Consider the following 16,939-nt stretch of genomic DNA (forward strand, 5'->3'; position numbering starts at 1 on the left):
AATTATATAAGGTTTCATAATATTGTTTAAAGGCATTGCCTATCTGTGTTGGTGATATACAAGTTGTTCCATTGTGTATAATTTTTTTTATTCTAGATGATTCAATTTGTGCCTTCAATCTTTTAGTAAGATTTTTCCCTACTCTATTATTTCCATAATGCCAACTAGATTTCAATCTTTGCATTATTGTTTCAGTTTTAATTTTAAGTTTAATGATTATCGATTCTTTAATAGTCTCTAACTGCTTCGAGAAATCTCTGGATGGATATTGTTTATTTAGTCTCTCAAGTTTTGCCAACTCAATATACAGATCGGCAAGTTCTTTACCTCTCTGTTTTTTAATCCAAGCACCCTTTTTTATTAAGTGTCCCCTAAGAACACATTTTAGGGTGCACCACAAATTTAGATCTGAGGTCTCATTATTATCATTATGCTCCAAAAAAGATGTTGTTTGTTTTATCAGATCTATCTTATCAGATTCTGTTTTTAAAAGAGATTCGTTGAGTCTCCAACGAGTTCTTGTTCTATATTGAGGGTTATCCTTGATAGAAATAAATACTGGGGCATGGTCAGACCATGAGATATTTCCAATTAGAGAGGTAGTAGAGATTTCCAAAGAGTGACCAGGCATTAAGAAATAATCAATGCGTGAATATGATTGGTGTACATTCGAGAAGAAAGAGTAGTCTCTTTCCTCAGGATGTTGCACCCTCCACACATCATAAAGGCCATGTTTAAATAGAGAATCGGAAAATGCTTTGGCCCTAGTTTTTAAACACGCATCTGATTTACGGTTCTTCAAAGTCTTAGTATCTTTTTCAATATCGATTATGCAATTCAGGTCGCCTGCTATAATCAATGAGCCTTTAGAGATTTTTTCTATTGTTTCCATAGCTGAATTGAGAAATCTTGTCGATCCTTCTGATGGGGCATATAGGCTAACCATGGTATAGGTAACATCATTTATATTACAGACAAGTATAATCCTTCTTCCTTCCTTATCAGCTTCATGATGTATATACTCAAATTTATTTTTAATTGATATCAATATGGCTACTCCCCGCTTCAGAAGATACATAAATATGTCGGTATCTATGATATTTCCAAGCAGATTTTTCTATTATTTGATTCCAGTGTGTCTCTTGAATAAATGCAATATCTATCCCCTCTTTGATTAATGTGTCATACAAATAAGATCTCTTATATGGAGAATTTAAACCCTGTGCATTAATTGTCATCAATTTAAGGGACATGGAATATTTGTTTTCCCCTCCTCCACCAGCACTGCTCCCTATCCCTCAATCTCCAACTAGAAAACACCTGACAACAACATTCATAAACAAAAAAAACAATCAAACCCAACACACTATGCAGGAAAAACATTATTTCCGCCATTAGTGTGAAGAAATTCCTTGAACCAGCAAGGAATGAGGACGTGTTTTAAGGCCAACGAAGGTAAGGAGCACAATCATCTCTTATTTCCATAAAAATAGTATAAACTATATCTATCTATCCAAATATCATATTTAATGAAATTACGCAAAGCAAAAAAAAAAAAAAAATTTATAATAATGTGATAATCTACATCTTTTATATTGTTATTAACCATTTATATTATTTCAAGTCAATACATTGCCATCTCAGTAATATATCATTTCCAACCAGTACATACCAACTCAATAACCAGACCAAGATCATAACACAAAATATATCATTTCCAACCAGTACCATGATAGTATAGCCAATCATGATATTTCCCATTTGAGATGGTATTTTAGGTGATAGCTTGTGATAATATCTTATATCTTATATCATTAATCCTGAAAAAAAAAAAAAAAAAAAAAAGGAGGGGAAATAATATACATATATATATATATAAATATACCCATATTAGTATATGATCATAGGTTTTTGTCAATATATGTATCAGAAAGGAAATTTATATTAATAGCTATAATAGAAGTCTCCTTCTTCTCAAGTGATTTATTCTAATAAATCTATTACTATTCACCCATATATCTAATGTGTCGTGAGTATATATTAGTGTCTTTTAAATTTTCTTATCCTAATATCTCAATTCTAGTTTGGGAAAGTATCTTATCCAAAGACTAACAATACTCATATATCTCTGTGAATCTCTGTGAGTTCCATAATTTTATCTAATATTGTAATTAAAAAAAAAAATAAATTAAAAAAAAAAAGGAAAAAAAAAATATATACATATATATATATATATATATATATATATAAATATACCTATATTAGTATATGATCATAGGTTTTTGTCAATATATATATCAGAAAGGAAATTTATGTTAATAGCTATAATAGAAGTCTCCTTCTTCTCAAGTGATTTATTCTAATAAATCTATTACTATTCACCCATATATATAATGTGTCATGAGTATATATTAGTGTCTTTTAAATTTTCCTATCCTAATATCTCAATTCTAACTTTGTGAAGATATCTTATCTAAAGATTAACAATACTTATATATCTCTGTGAGTCTCTGTGAGTCCCATAATTTTATCTAATATTTTTAAGAGAAAAACAAAAAACAAAAAAAGAATTTGTGATAATCTATATTCTAAGTAATCTATTATATCTTTTATATTGTTATCAACCATTTATATCATTTATATCGTATCCAACCAATACGTTGCCAGCTTAGTGACTGGACTAAAATTATAACACATAACACATCATTTCCAACCAGTACATTGCCAACTCAATGAATAAACCAATCATAATATTTCCCAATTAGAATAGTATTTTAGGTAATAATATGGTAATATCTTATACTTTATATCATAAAAAAAAAACAACAAAAAAACAAAAACAAATGTAAAATAAAAAAAATAAATAAAAAACAACATAAATTTTCTTCTATAGATTAGAGAGTCTTATATGGTAAGATTCCATTTCAGTAAATTGTCCTTTGCTTGTGTAGGATCATTGCAAATATAGATTTTCCCTTGATAATTAATTCGCAATTTTGTGGGGAAACCCCAGGAATAAATAATATTATTTTGCCGTAAACAGGTAGTTGTCACAGTCACGTCCTCGGGTCCTGTTAGCCGCGGGCGGGGGTCTGCTCGCAGATCACGGGGACCCGATACTTCTCCCTCTGGACCCGTGGTCGGCGAGCGGACTACCGCTCGCGGCGCACGGGCATCCGAGGGACGTACACGTTCTCTCCGTGCCGGCGGCGAACAGACCGACCACCGACATGGGAGAAGGAGGGTCGGATCCGGGAACTCCTCGACGAGCAGATCTAAGGCTGCCCGTCTATGCAGGAGTTCCCAGAGGGGTTCCCTTACCTGCTGCCCGGCCGCCGGTCCGTCCACTAGGGGCGCAGCTACTCCTTCTGGCTGGTGCCGTGGACGTGATGGACGTCTGGAGGCGTGGCCTTGACTCTGCTCAGGGCGGGATCTTCTGTTTGGCGCCAGATTTAAAAACCTTGCTGTCCTTTCTCAGGCACCCTGTTGTGGTCTTTGCCTGTGACTCTGAGTTTGCTGCTGATCTTTGTTTTTGGACCCTTGCCTGCTTGACCACCCTTTTGCCTTTGTGATTTTGTACCTCTGCTTACCTGCTCCTGTGTACCGACCCGGCTTGTCTGCTAACCTGCTCCTGTGTACCGACCCGGCTTGTCTGCTAACCTGCTTCCGTGTACTGACCCGGCTTGTCTGCTAACCTGCTCCTGTGTACCGACCCGGCTTGTCTGCTAACCTGCTCCTGTGTACCGACCCGGCTTGTCTGCTAACCTGCTCCTGTGTACCGACCCGGCTTGTCTGACACCCTCACCTGTACCTGTTTGCCATACTCAGTACTTACCTGCTACCTGTGTTCACGGAGAGTGTCTCACTGTTGGGATCATCTAAGTCCTGGATTACCACTGTTGGGGCTTCTCCCTATTCAGCAGTTTTCTGGGCAGAATAACTCCTGCGGTGAGTTCCTCTAGTGATACACGAGCGACATTACAACAGGGTCATGGATCCTACTGAGTTAAACAAGGTACTTTCGTCACATGGACAGATGTTGGACTCCCATGAAATCCGTTTTAAAGATATGCAGGACACTCTGGACCAAATGGCCAGAGCCATTCAAGTCTTGGTCAACAGGTCAGACCCTAGGACCGGGAGTTCTGTTTCAACGCTCGGTTCTTCGTCGGCACCCAATCCTTCTTCTCCGACCGTGGCTTCTGGATCAACTTCCATGTCAGCTCCTGTTAAGCTTCCGGCTCCTGCCCGTTACAGTGGTGAACCTGAGTCCTGTCGTGGGTTTCTCAACCAGTGTTCAATTCAATTTGAACTCACTCCTCACCAGTTTCCTTCTGAGAAGGCCAAAGTGGGTTATCTGCTTTCACTATTGTCCGGTAAAGCCTTAGCCTGGGCATCACCCTTGTGGGAAAAGGACTCTCATTTGATTTACAACTGTGCTTCCTTCATTTTGGCGTTTCGGAAAACTTTTGACGTCCCTGGGAAAGCCGCCACCGCTTCTCTGTCCTTGCTACACGCCGTCCAAGGCTCTCGTTCGGTTGCGGACTACGCAATTGAATTTAAAACCCTAGCAGCCGAAGTTAACTGGTCTGATGAAGCCCTTATTGCAGCTTTCTATGATGGGTTATCCGAGCGTCTGAAGAATGAGTTATCTACCCGTGACCAACCTTCTGACCTTGAGGAATTTGTCTCCCTGACATTAAAACTAGATAACCGTATCCGAGAAAGACAGTCGTACAAAGCGAAAAGATATGAACGTACCTTTTCTTATCATCGCCGCTCCCTTTCTCCTCAGAGTCCGTCTCCTCCTCCTGTGCCTCCGGAGGAACCCATGCAATTGGGAGCTACTAAATTGTCGCTTGCTGAGAAATCTCGTCGCAGGTCACAAGGACTTTGTTTATACTGTGGGCAGAAGGGTCATTTTGTACGTTCTTGCACCAACAAACCGGGAAATGCCCACTCCCAGTCCAAGTAAAGGAGCCTTGCCTGGGAGAACAGCATTTAGCTCCTAATTTTGAAAATAATTTTATTGTTCCGGTTTCGTTGGAATGGAGTGGAAGGAAAATCTCTTCGTCTGCTATGTTGGACTCTGGGGCTGCCGGCTCCTTTATCGACAAGTCTTTTGCTCTCCTCAATAAGTTGCCTCTTCTCCAGGTTTTGCCCCCGATTGCCATTTCTGCCATTGATGGCCATCCGTTGCAGCCCTCGTTTATCACTCAACGTACTTCTCCAGTATTACTTTCTGTCGGGATTCTGCACCAGGAAACTATATCTTTCCATGTCATCTCATCCCCGTCATGTCCTGTAGTTTTAGGCCTTCCATGGCTACGCTTACATAACCCTTCGTTAAACTGGGTTACTGGGGATATTTTAGGATGGGGCCCTGCTTGTACCCAGCACTGTCTTCCTACTACCATTATTAAAAACACCTCTATTGCATCTGTTTCTGCTTCGTTGATACCCTGGGCATATCTGGAATACCGGGATGTTTTTGATAAAAAACAAGCGGAGGTGTTACCTCCCCACAGGCCTTATGACTGCCCTATTGAACTCTTACCGGGCACATTACCCCCTCGTGGGCGTACTTATCCACTGTCCTTACCCGAATCCCAAGTTCTAGAAGATTACATCAAAGACAATTTGAAGCGGGGGTTCATTCGCAAATCGACCTCCCCTGCTGGTGCAGGATTTTTTTTTGTTGAAAAGAAAGATGGTGGCCTAAGACCATGCATTGACTATAGGGGTTTGAACAATATCACTGTTAAAAACAAGTATCCGCTCCCACTCATTCCTGAGTTATTTGATCGCTTAAGGGGTTCTACCGTGTTTACCAAATTGGATCTCCGTGGAGCTTATAATTTACTTCGTATTCGTAAGGGTGATGAGTGGAAGACGGTGTTCAATACTAGGATGGGACACTATGAATACACCGTCATGCCGTTTGGGTTATGTAATGCTCCCGCGGTGTTTCAGGAATTCATTAATGACATTTTCCGTGATATATCCTTTCAATTCGTCATTGTCTACTTAGATGATATTTTGATTCATTCTCCGGATCTCCAGTCGCATCGTTCCCATGTTCGTATTGTACTGCAGCGTCTTCGTCAAAATAGATTATACGCCAAACTCGAGAAATGCCTATTTGAAGTACCTCGCGTCTCTTTTTTGGGCTTCATAATTTCAGCCTCTGGATTTGAGATGGACCCTGCGAAACTTTCCGCCATCTCAGAATGGCCTCAACCTCAAGCATTACGTCCTCTTCAGAGATTTTTGGGCTTTGCTAATTATTATAGAAAATGTATTAAAAATTTTTCCAAGATTGTGACTCCTCTTACCAATATGACGAAAAAAGGTTCTGATTGTAAACACTGGTCAGCAGAGGCTCTTCAGGCTTTCGTATTACTTAAGAATGCCTTCGCTACTGCGCCGATATTATGTCATCCTGACGCTTCCAAACCCTTTATTGTTGAGGTGGATGCTTCTGAGGTGGGGGTAGGAGCTTTCCTTTCACAGCGCAGGGATTTCTACTCTAAACTCCATCCGTGTGCCTATTTTTCCAAGAAATTTTCTACGACTGAAACGAATTATGACGTGGGGAATCATGAACTGTTAGGCATTGTTATGGCCCTTCAAGAATGGAGACATCTGCTGGAAGGGGCAAGAAATCCTATAACTATTTTAACTGACCATAAGAACCTTGAGTATCTTAGCCATGCTAAAAGACTTAATCCTAGGCAAGCCAGATGGTCTCTGTTTCTTTCTAGATTTATGTTCTTTATCTCGTACCGTCCAGGGTCCAAGAATATTAAGGCTGATGCGTTGTCCAGACAGTTCGTATCTGATGCGGATACTAAGTCTGAGCCCGAACCCATTATTTCACCGTCCCGGATTATCTCTGCGGTTTCCACCCACTTACATTCCCCCCTGGTTTCCCGTATCCTTAAGGCTCAGACTGAGGTTCCGGTTCATAGTAAATGGCCGATGGGTACTCTTTTTGTTCCTGCATCTGAAAGGGAAAATGTTTTGTCCTGGGCACATGCTTCTCTACCTACTGGCCACCCTTGTGCCCATCGTACTGTTGAGATTGTGAGTAGGCAGTTTTGGTGGCCCGATGTCAGGTCTGATTGTATGGATTATGTTGCCTCCTGTACCACTTGCGCGATCGCCAAAGGTTCTCATGCCAAGCCGTCCGGCCTGCTTCAACCTTTGCCCATTCCCCTTCGACCCTGGACACACTTAGCTATGGACTTTATCGTCGACCTCCCGCCATCTCAGGGCAATACTGTCATTCGGGTGGTAGTTGATCGGTTTTCTAAAATGGCACATTTCGTTCCCCTTCCCAAATTACCTTCGGCTCCAGAGTTAGTGCCTGTTTTCGTTGCCAATGTTATCCGTCTGCATGGCATTCCGCTGCAAGTGGTATCTGATCGTGGGGTACAATTTACGGCTTTATTTTGGAAAACATTCTGTGCCTCCTTGGGCATATCTTTAGCCTTTTCCTCCGCTTATCACCCCCAAACTAACGGTATTTCGGAAAGAACCAATCAAACCTTAGAACAGTTTTTACGTCTGTTTATTAATGATCACCAAAATAATTGGTCTCAACTCCTGCCCTGGGCAGAATTTGACAGAAATAATGTCGTTCATGAATCCTCTGCTGTTTCTCCTTTCTTCTGTAATTACGGCTATCATCCGTCATCTCTACCCGCTTCACTCGGTGACTCCCAGGTTCCTGCTGTAGATCTGTATATTCGACAATTACCGTTAGTTTGGGAAAAGGTTCACCAATCTTTAGATAAGGCTGCCTGTAATTTCAAACGCCACTCTTACCGTCATCGTCGTTTAGGTCCCTCATTTATGGCAGGTGATAGAGTCTGGCTATCTACCAAAAACATTAAACTTAAAGTCCCATCCATGAAACTTGCCCCTCGATATATCGGTCCTTTCAGGATTCTTCGTAAAATTAATCCTGTCGCCTATGAGTTGTTCCTTCCCCCTTCCCTTAGAATACCCCGTGATTTTCATGTTTCCCTGCTCAAACCCCTTACCTGTAACCGGTTCTCCAAATTTACCCCTCATCCTCGTTCTGTGATTGTGGATTCCCACACTGAATATGAAGTACAATCTATTCTTGACTCTAAGAAAGTTAGAAATTCTATTCATTATTTAGTTCATTGGAACCGGAGGAAAGGTCATGGGTTCGGTCCTCGGATTTACATGCCCCTGCCTTACTTCGCTCCTTTTATGCTAAAAATCCTGATAAACCTGGGAATATACGGCCTTCGGCCGGCCTTCGGGGAGGGGGCAATGTCACGTCCTCGGGTCCTGTTAGCCGCGGGCGGGGGTCTGCTCGCAGATCACGGGGACCCGATACTTCTCCCTCCGGACCCGTGGTCGGCGAGGGGACTACCGCTCGCAGCGCACGGGCACCCGAGGGACGTACACGTTCTCTCCGTGCCGGCGGCGAACAGACCGACCACCGACATGGGAGAAGGAGGGTCGGATCCGGGAACTCCTCGACGAGCAGATCTAAGGCTGCCCGTCTATGCAGGAGTTCCCAGAGGGGTTCCCTTACCTGCTGCCCGGCCGCCGGTCCGTCCACTAGGGGCGCAGCTACTCCTTCTGGCTGGTGCCGTGGACGTGATGGACGTCTGGAGGCGTGGCCTTGACTCTGCTCAGGGCGGGATCTTCTGTTTGGCGCCAGATTTAAAAACCTTGCTGTCCTTTCTCAGGCACCCTGTTGTGGTCTTTGACTGTGACTCTGAGTTTGCTGCTGATCTTTGTTTTTGGACCCTTGCCTGCTTGACCACCCTTTTGCCTTTGTGATTTTGTACCTCTGCTTACCTGCTCCTGTGTACCGACCCGGCTTGTCTGCTAACCTGCTCCTGTGTACCGACCCGGCTTGTCTGCTAACCTGCTCCAGTGTACTGACCCGGCTTGTCTGCTAACCTGCTCCTGTGTACCGACCCGGCTTGTCTGCTAACCTGCTCCTGTGTACCGACCCGGCTTGTCTGCTAACCTGCTCCTGTGTACCGACCCGGCTTGTCTGACACCCTCACCTGTACCTGTTTGCCATACTCAGTACTAACCTGCTACCTGTGTTCACGGAGAGTGTCTCACTGTTGGGATCATCTAAATCCTGGATTACCACTGTTGGGGCTTCTCCCTATTCAGCAGTTTTCTGGGCAGAATAACTCCTGCGGTGAGTTCCTCTAGTGATACACGAGCGACAGTAGTAATATCAAAATATTTTTTTCTGTGTATTCTGGTTGCACGTGAAAGATCGAGATATGTAGTTAGGGATGCAAATTTTGCAATTTTAGTAGGGTTCCTTCTCATTTCTTTAACTAGATCTTCTTTGATTCTGGAGTTGGCAAAACAGATAATAACATCTCTAGGTGTATTTGTTTGTGTCCAATTAGGAGGCAGCGGAAGTCTATGGGCTCTTTCAATTAATATCCGACCGTATTTTGGACAGTCTATATATGTTGAAAGTAGTTCCATCAAGTACGGTTCCAGTTCGATCACATCTTCAGATATCCCACGAATTTTAAGATTTTGTCTGCGTGACCTGTCTTCTAGGTCTGCAAGTTTAAAATCTTGTCTTGTTAAATCTGCTTTTAATACTTCATTTTGAGATTGAAGCTGTTTGATTTTCAAATGTAGCATAGTAATTTCTTTTGATTGAGCAGCTAAAGTGACCTTCATATGGGTCATTTCTTCCTTATATTCTTTAAGATTATGGTCCAAATCAGCTTTAATTTTAATATATAAAGAATCTAGTGCCATCATCAAATTGGTCTTTGTAATATAATCTGGCAGGTTGGTTATACTAATCTCACTTAGTCGATCTGGAGACGATTTAGATGATAAGACAGAAGTATCCGTTTGACTTTTAGGAGAGTAGTAGGCACTAATTGGAGGAGGTTTCTTTGTTTTCACAGATATTTTAGATTTTTCCTCTTTATCACCCTTGCCAGTTTTGTCACCTTTTGGAGGCATTATCGTTGCCCGCTTTTATCTATAGAGAAGAGACCTTTAAAAATCTTTACGCCTTTAAACCAGAATCTATTTAAGGCGAATTAGTGCAAATTATATGCAAATCCATACACATCAGATTTCAAAAAATGAAAGGTATAATCTTCAATAGCAATATAGGATGTTATTTCCAAAAAAAAAAAAAAGAAGGGAGTATTTATATATATATATATATTTATACATATATACACAGTTCGTATGTTTCATGTATTTCTTGTTGGTTTAATTCAAGTTTTAGTAATTTCATTTAGAGATATCAAGAGTGTAATAGCCAGTAGCCAGGAAACTCACGGTTACCGCTTCCGACTTTATTGGAGCTTTATTGGCACTCTGCCACGCTTAGTATCCGCGTCCAGCTAATTCAGGTTTTAGTAATTTCATTTAGAGATATCAAGAGTGTAATAGCCAGTAGCCAGGAAACTCACGGTTACCGCTTCCAACTTTATTGGAGCTTTATTGGCACTCTGCCACGCTTAGCATCCGCGTCCAGCTTCTAACACTCACACCGCAATTGGTTGCCAAAACGTAGGAAACAAAAAAACCCAAAAACAACAGATGAAGCACCGCCGTCAGGAAACCGTCAGGAACCCAAAAAACAAAGGTTCGTCATCCGGAGTCCAGGCAATCCCCACCGCTCCACATCCAAAACTCAGCACTCTGTCTCCATTCCATCCCCCATCAAGGAGGAGAAGAAAAGGCACCGTCGTCTGAAGCCGTCCCGAGCTCAGGGCTCAGCACTGGTCACTGCGTGCGGTCGGTGCTTAATGCTCGGTGCTCGGTGCTCGGCGTTTAACATTCGGCGGTCGGCGGTCGGCGGTCAGCGGTCAGCGGACGGCGTTTGGGATTACGGTACTTCCGCGCTAGCCATGCTGCCCCTTCACCATCCGCCGGCCCATCAGCACGCCTCAAACGTACGTAGTTACGTGACTACGTCATCACTCTTATCCTGACTGATGTTAAATAAGAACACGCAGACAAACATAGGACACAGAAACGACTAATGCATTTGAAACATCTATGTACGAAGGACTATGCGTGAGTCAGATAGGTGGTTTCATGACGTTTTCTGTTTCCATATCTAGGCTCTGTGGCGCAATGGAGAGTGCATTAGACTTCTAGCACTTAACAAGGCATCCAAAGGTTGTGGGTTCGAGTCCCACCAGAGTTCTGGTTTTTCCAGTGGTTGACTGCATTTGATGTTCTTGTTTAGTTATAAATTGCAATATCCACAAATTGCCTCTGAAAAATTTCTGTAATACTATTGACAGATCTTAAGGTGACAGATTTTAATTGAAAGATTAAATTGTATTTCCAAATATCCACAATTTGTCTGTGAGAAATTATGGTAATCTGAAACAATAGAACGATCTAACACAAGTGTGGAAAGCAGTTTAGCGCTCCGTTTGTAAGATTAAAGTTTTGATGCGAAAATAATGCCAATATTCAAAGGTTGTGGGTTCGAGACCCACTAGAGTCATGTTTTTTTTCCAGTGGTTGACTACATTTGATGTGCTTGTTTAGTTTTAGGTTGCAATATCCACAAATTGTCTCTGAAAAATGTCTGTAATACAATTGACAGATTTTACTCTAGTGTGAAATGTGTTTCAGTAGTGGGCCCTGTGGCACATTATACAAAGGATGATCACATAGATTTCTTTGGGCAAAAAGATTAGGAAATGTACAACAGAAAATCAAGGGTGCCCTGTGACTCTTATGGAGCCACTTGGAGCCAAAGTCTTCATAACAATAGTTGGAGAAAGAATTAAAGTTTGCCTTTTTTTTTTAGTGTTTGAAACAGTACATCGCAATCAACTTTGATTTCATTAAAGGTGTTGGCAACGCACAATACGTAGAAGAACCCTGCATGCCCAGAGGGCGATAAGTTTGGTGGTCATATGGCACATCAAAAAACACATGTGAAATCTTAGCCTTCACATGCAGGATCTCAAGTCTGCTTACCCTGTGACTCTAATGAAGCCACTTTAGACCAATGCAGTGGCAAAAGGTCCCCTAAGAGCTAGTCCCTTGCCTTGAAACCATGTAAAAAAAATATCTTCTTTCATAGCAGCAGTAGCTTGTCAGGATGGCCGAGTGGTCTAAGGCGCCAGATACAAATAATGCTGTATTCTCTTTGTGAGGGTCTTCTCGTCTCCATGTGGAGGTGTGGTTTCAAATCCCACTTCTGACAGTCATCTCTTTTTGAGCTTCGTTTAATTCAACAATTTTTTGAGAAAGAATCCAAGATTGAATTTAAGCGTTGAAAGAGTACATTGCAGAAGACATTGATTTCATAACATAAGACAGCAATGTACAATCTCTAGACTCAAAAGAACAGTAACCTGGGGATCTAAACCACCAGCAACCTCAAGACAACTCAAATGCGCAATCTTCCAATCTAAAGTCAGACACCTTACCCATTAAGCCACGAGGTCTGGACAGAAAGCGATAGTCTTATTCCGCACTTTGGAGACAAGACATACCGAAAGAGTTGAAAATAACGACCCAGGTGTAGATACTTTCCAATAGCTGTCACATAGATTTCTTGGGGGAAAGAGATTAGGAAGTGTACAACAGAAAATCAAGGGTGCCTGTGACTCTTATGGAGCCGCTTTGAGCCAAAGTCTTCATAACAATAGTTGGAAAAAGAATTAATGTTTGCTCAAAGTTTTTGAAAGAGTAAATTGCAGACAACTTTGATTGAATCAAATCTCGCAACAACGCACTATCCGTAGAGGTACCGTGTAGGCCAAGATGGGGTTACATTCGGTGATCATATGGCACATTGAAAAAAAACACTTGAAATCTTAGTTTTGACATGTCTGCCTTTCATACCAAGAGGGACTAAAAATCTTCGGTGACACGTAACATGGAAAGAAACTGTTGAAATCTTAGTTTCCACTTGCCTGACATTCATTGATATGGAAGAACTCTAAAGAACAACAAAACCAAAACTTCAGCAACTCTGACCACGAAGGGACTCGAACCCTCAATCTTCTGATCCGAAGTCAGATGCCTTATCCATTAGGCCACGCGGTCTACATGTGAAGTTTGCGAAAAAATGTGTGGATACGTTTCTCATAGAGAAACATAACTATATTTCCTTTACTTCACATGGCACAATATGCTTTTTATGACCACTGTCCTTCCTCTGACTGATGTTAATTAAGAACACGCAGACAAACATAGGACACAGAAACGACTAATGCATTTGAAACATCTATGTACGAAGGATTATGCGTGAGTCAGATAGGTGGATTCATGACGTTTTCTGTATACATATCTAGGCTCTGTGGCGCAATGGATAGCGCATTGGACTTCTAGCACTTGAGCAAAGCATTCAAAGGTTGTGGGTTTGAGTCCCACCAGAGTCGTTGTTTTTCCAGTGGTTGACTGCATTTGATGTTCTTGTTTAGTTATAAGTTGCAATATCCACAAATTGTCTCAGAAAAATTTCTGTAATACTATTGACAGATCTTAATCTGACAGATTTTAATTGAAAGATTAAATTGTATTTCCAAATATCCACAATTTGTCTGTGAGAAATTATGGTAATCTGAAACAATAGAACTATCTAACACAAGTGTGGAAAGCAGTTTAGCGCTCCGTTTGTAAGATTAAAGTTTTGATGCCAAAATAATGCCAATATTCAAAGGTTGTGGGTTCGAGTCCCACTAGAGTGGTGTTTTTTTTTCCAGTGGTTGACTGCATTTGATGTGCTTGTTTAGTTTTAGGTTGCAATATCCACAAATTGTCTCTGAAAAATGTCTGTAATACAATTGACAGATTTTACTCTAGTGTGAAATGTGTTTCAGTAGTGGGCCCTGTGGCACATTATACAAAGGATGATCACATAGATTTCTTTGGGCAGAAAGATTAGGAAATGTACAACAGAAAATCAAAGGTGCCCTGTGACTCTTATGGAGCCACTTGGAGCCAAAGTCTTCATAACAATAGTTGGAGAAAGAATTAAAGTTTGCTTTTAAGTGTTTGAAACAGTACATCGCAACGCACAATACGTAGAAGAACCCTGCATGCCCAGGGGGCGATATGTTTGGTGGACATATGGCACATCAAAAAACACATGTGAAATCTTAGCCTTCACATGCAGGATCTCAAGTCTGCTTACCCTGTGACTCTAATGAAGCCACTTTAAACCAATGCAGTGGCAAAAGGTCCCCTAAGAGCTAGTCCCTTGCCTTGAAACCATGTAAAAAAAATATCTTCTTTCATAGTAGCAGTAGCTTGTCAGGATGGCCCAGTGGTCTAAGGCGCCAGACTCAAGTAATGCTATGTTCTCTCTGTGAGGGTCTTCTGGTCTCCATGTGGAGGCGTGAGTTTAAATCCCACTTCTGACAGTCATCTCTTTTTGTGCTTTGAGCTTCGTTTAATTAAAAAAAATTTTTGAGAAAGAATCCAAGATTGAATTTAAGCGTTGAAAGAGTACATTGCAGAAGACATTGATTTCATAACATAAGACAGCAATGTACAATCTCTAGACTCAAAAGAACAGTAACCTGGGGATCTAAATCACCAGCAACCTCAAGACAACTCAAATCCGCAATCTTCCAATCCAAAGTCAGACACCTTACCCATTAAGCAACGAGGTCTGGACGGAATGCGAGAGTCTTATTCCGCACTTTGGAGACAAGACATACCGAAAGAGGTGAAAATAACGACCCAGGTGTAGATACTTTCCAATAGCTGTCACATAGATTTCTTGGGAGAAAGAGATTAGGAAGTGTACAACAGAAAATCAAGGGTGCCTGTGACTCTTATGGAGCCGCTTTGAGCCAAAGTCTTCATAACAATAGTTGGAAAAAGAATTAATGTTTGCTGAAAGTTTTTGAAATAGTAAATTGCAGACAACTTTGATTGAATCAAATCTCGCAACAACGCACTATCCGTAGAGGTACCGTGTAGGCCAAGATGGGGTTACATTCGGTGATCATATGGCACATTGAAAAAAAACACTTGAAATCTTAGTTTTGACATGTCTGCCTTTCATACCAAGAGGGACTAAAAATCTTGGGTGACACGTAACATGGAAAGAAACTGTTGAAATCTTAGTTTCCACTTGCCTGACATTCATTGATATGGAAGAACTCTAAAGAACAACAAAACCAAAACTCCAGCAACTCCGACCACGAAGGGACTCGAACCCTCAATCTTCTGATCCGAAGTCAGACACCTTATCCATTAGGCCATGCGGTCTGCATGTAAAGTATGTGAGAAAATGTGTGGATACGTTTCTCATAGAGAAACATAACTATATTTCCTTTACTTCACATGCCACAATATGCTTTTTATGACCACTGTCCTTCCTCTGACTGATGTTAGTTAAGAACACGCAGACAAACATAGGACACAGAAACGACTAATGCATTTGAAACATCTATGTACGAAGGATTATGCGTGAGTCAGATAGGTGGTTTCATGACGTTTGCTGTCTACATATCGAGGCTCTGTGGCGCAATGGGTAGTGCATTGGACTTCTAGCGCTTGGCAAGGCGTTCAAAGGTTGTGGGTTCGAGTCCCACCAGAGCTATTATTTTTCCAGTGGTTGACTGCATTTGATGTTCTTGTTTAGTTGTAAGTTGCAATATCCACAAATTGTCTCTGAAAAATTTCTGTAATACTATTGACAGATCTTAATCTGACAGATTTTAATTGAAGCATTAAATTGTATTTCCAAATATCCACAATTTGTCTGTGAGAAATTATGGTAATCTGAAACAATAAAACTATCTAACACAAGTATGGAAAGCAGTTTAGCGCTCCGTTTGTAATATTAAAGTTTTGATGCGAAAATAATGCCAATATTCAAAGGTTGTGGGTTCGAGTCCCACTAGAGTGGTGTTTTTTTTCCAGTGTTTGACTGCATTTCATGTGCTTGTTTAGTTTTAGGTTGCAATATCCACAAATTGTCTCTGAAAAATGTCTGTAATACAATTTACAGATTTTACTCTAGTGTGAAATGTGTTTCAGTAGTGGGCCCTGTGGCACATTATACAAAGGATGATCACATAGATTTCTTTGGGCAAAAAGATAAGGAAATGTACAACAGAAAATCAAAGGTGCCCTGTGACTCTTATGGAGCCACTTGGAGCCAAAGTCTTCATAACAATAGTTGGAGAAAGAATTAAAGTTTGCTTTTAAGTGTTTGAAACAGTACATCGCAATCAACTTTGATTTCATTAAAGGTGTTGGCAACGCACAATACGTAGAAGAACCCTGCATGCCCAGGGGGCGATATGTTTGGTGGACATATGGCACATCAAAAAACACATGTGAAATCTTAGCCTTCACATGCAGGATCTCAAGTCTGCTTACCCTGTGACTCTAATGAAGCCACTTTAAACCAATGCAGTGGCAAAAGGTCCCCTAAGAGCTAGTCCCTTGCCTTGAAACCATGTAAAAAAATATCTTCTTTCGTAGCAGCAGTAGCTTGTCAGGATGGCCGAGTGGTCTAAGGTGCCAGGCTCAAGTAATGCTATCTTCTCTCTGTGAGGGTCTTCTGGTCTCCATGTGGAGGCGTGGGTTCAAATCCCACTTCTGACAGTCATCTCTTTTTGTGCTTTGAGCTTCGTTTAATTCAACAATTTTTTGAGAAAGAATCCAAGATTGAATTTAAGCGTTGAAAGAGTACATTGCAGAAGACATTGATTTCATAACATAAGACAGCAATGTACAATCTCTAGACTCAAAAGAACAGTAACCTGGGGATCTAAATCACCAGCAACCTCAAGACAACTCAAATCCGCAATCTTCCAATCCAAAGTCAGACACCTTACCCATTAAGCAACGAGGTCTGGAAGGAACGCGAGAGTCTTATTCCGCACTTTGGAGACAAGACATACCGAAAGAGGTGAAAATAACGACCCAGGTGTAGATACTTTCCAAT

The 16,939-nt window shown here is 41.3% G+C and overlaps 6 non-coding genes across 6 annotated transcripts; 4 read left to right on the top strand and 2 right to left on the bottom strand.

The window, feature by feature from the left end:
* Positions 1-13,001: 13,001 nt before the first annotated feature.
* TRNAR-UCG (transfer RNA arginine (anticodon UCG)) lies at positions 13,002-13,074 on the bottom strand. The gene has a single exon. It is a non-coding gene; the product is annotated as a tRNA-Arg (tRNA).
* A 247-nt stretch (positions 13,075-13,321) lies between these two features.
* On the top strand, positions 13,322-13,409 carry TRNAR-UCU (transfer RNA arginine (anticodon UCU)). The gene is given in 2 exon segments: positions 13,322-13,358; positions 13,374-13,409. It is a non-coding gene; the product is annotated as a tRNA-Arg (tRNA).
* Positions 13,410-14,282: 873 nt separating this feature from the next.
* On the top strand, positions 14,283-14,393 carry TRNAL-CAA (transfer RNA leucine (anticodon CAA)). Its single transcript has 2 exons — positions 14,283-14,320; positions 14,348-14,393. It is a non-coding gene; the product is annotated as a tRNA-Leu (tRNA).
* A 783-nt stretch (positions 14,394-15,176) lies between these two features.
* On the bottom strand, positions 15,177-15,249 carry TRNAR-UCG (transfer RNA arginine (anticodon UCG)). The gene has a single exon. It is a non-coding gene; the product is annotated as a tRNA-Arg (tRNA).
* A 247-nt stretch (positions 15,250-15,496) lies between these two features.
* TRNAR-UCU (transfer RNA arginine (anticodon UCU)) lies at positions 15,497-15,583 on the top strand. The gene is given in 2 exon segments: positions 15,497-15,533; positions 15,548-15,583. It is a non-coding gene; the product is annotated as a tRNA-Arg (tRNA).
* A 902-nt stretch (positions 15,584-16,485) lies between these two features.
* TRNAL-CAA (transfer RNA leucine (anticodon CAA)) lies at positions 16,486-16,596 on the top strand. The gene is made up of 2 exons: positions 16,486-16,523; positions 16,551-16,596. It is a non-coding gene; the product is annotated as a tRNA-Leu (tRNA).
* Positions 16,597-16,939: the final 343 nt, after the last annotated feature.

Source organism: Sceloporus occidentalis, unplaced genomic scaffold (assembly GCF_023333645.1).
Source record: "Sceloporus occidentalis isolate IW3139 unplaced genomic scaffold, rSceOcc1.0.p SCAF_67, whole genome shotgun sequence".
Classification (NCBI taxonomy): Eukaryota; Metazoa; Chordata; class Lepidosauria; order Squamata; family Phrynosomatidae; genus Sceloporus; species Sceloporus occidentalis.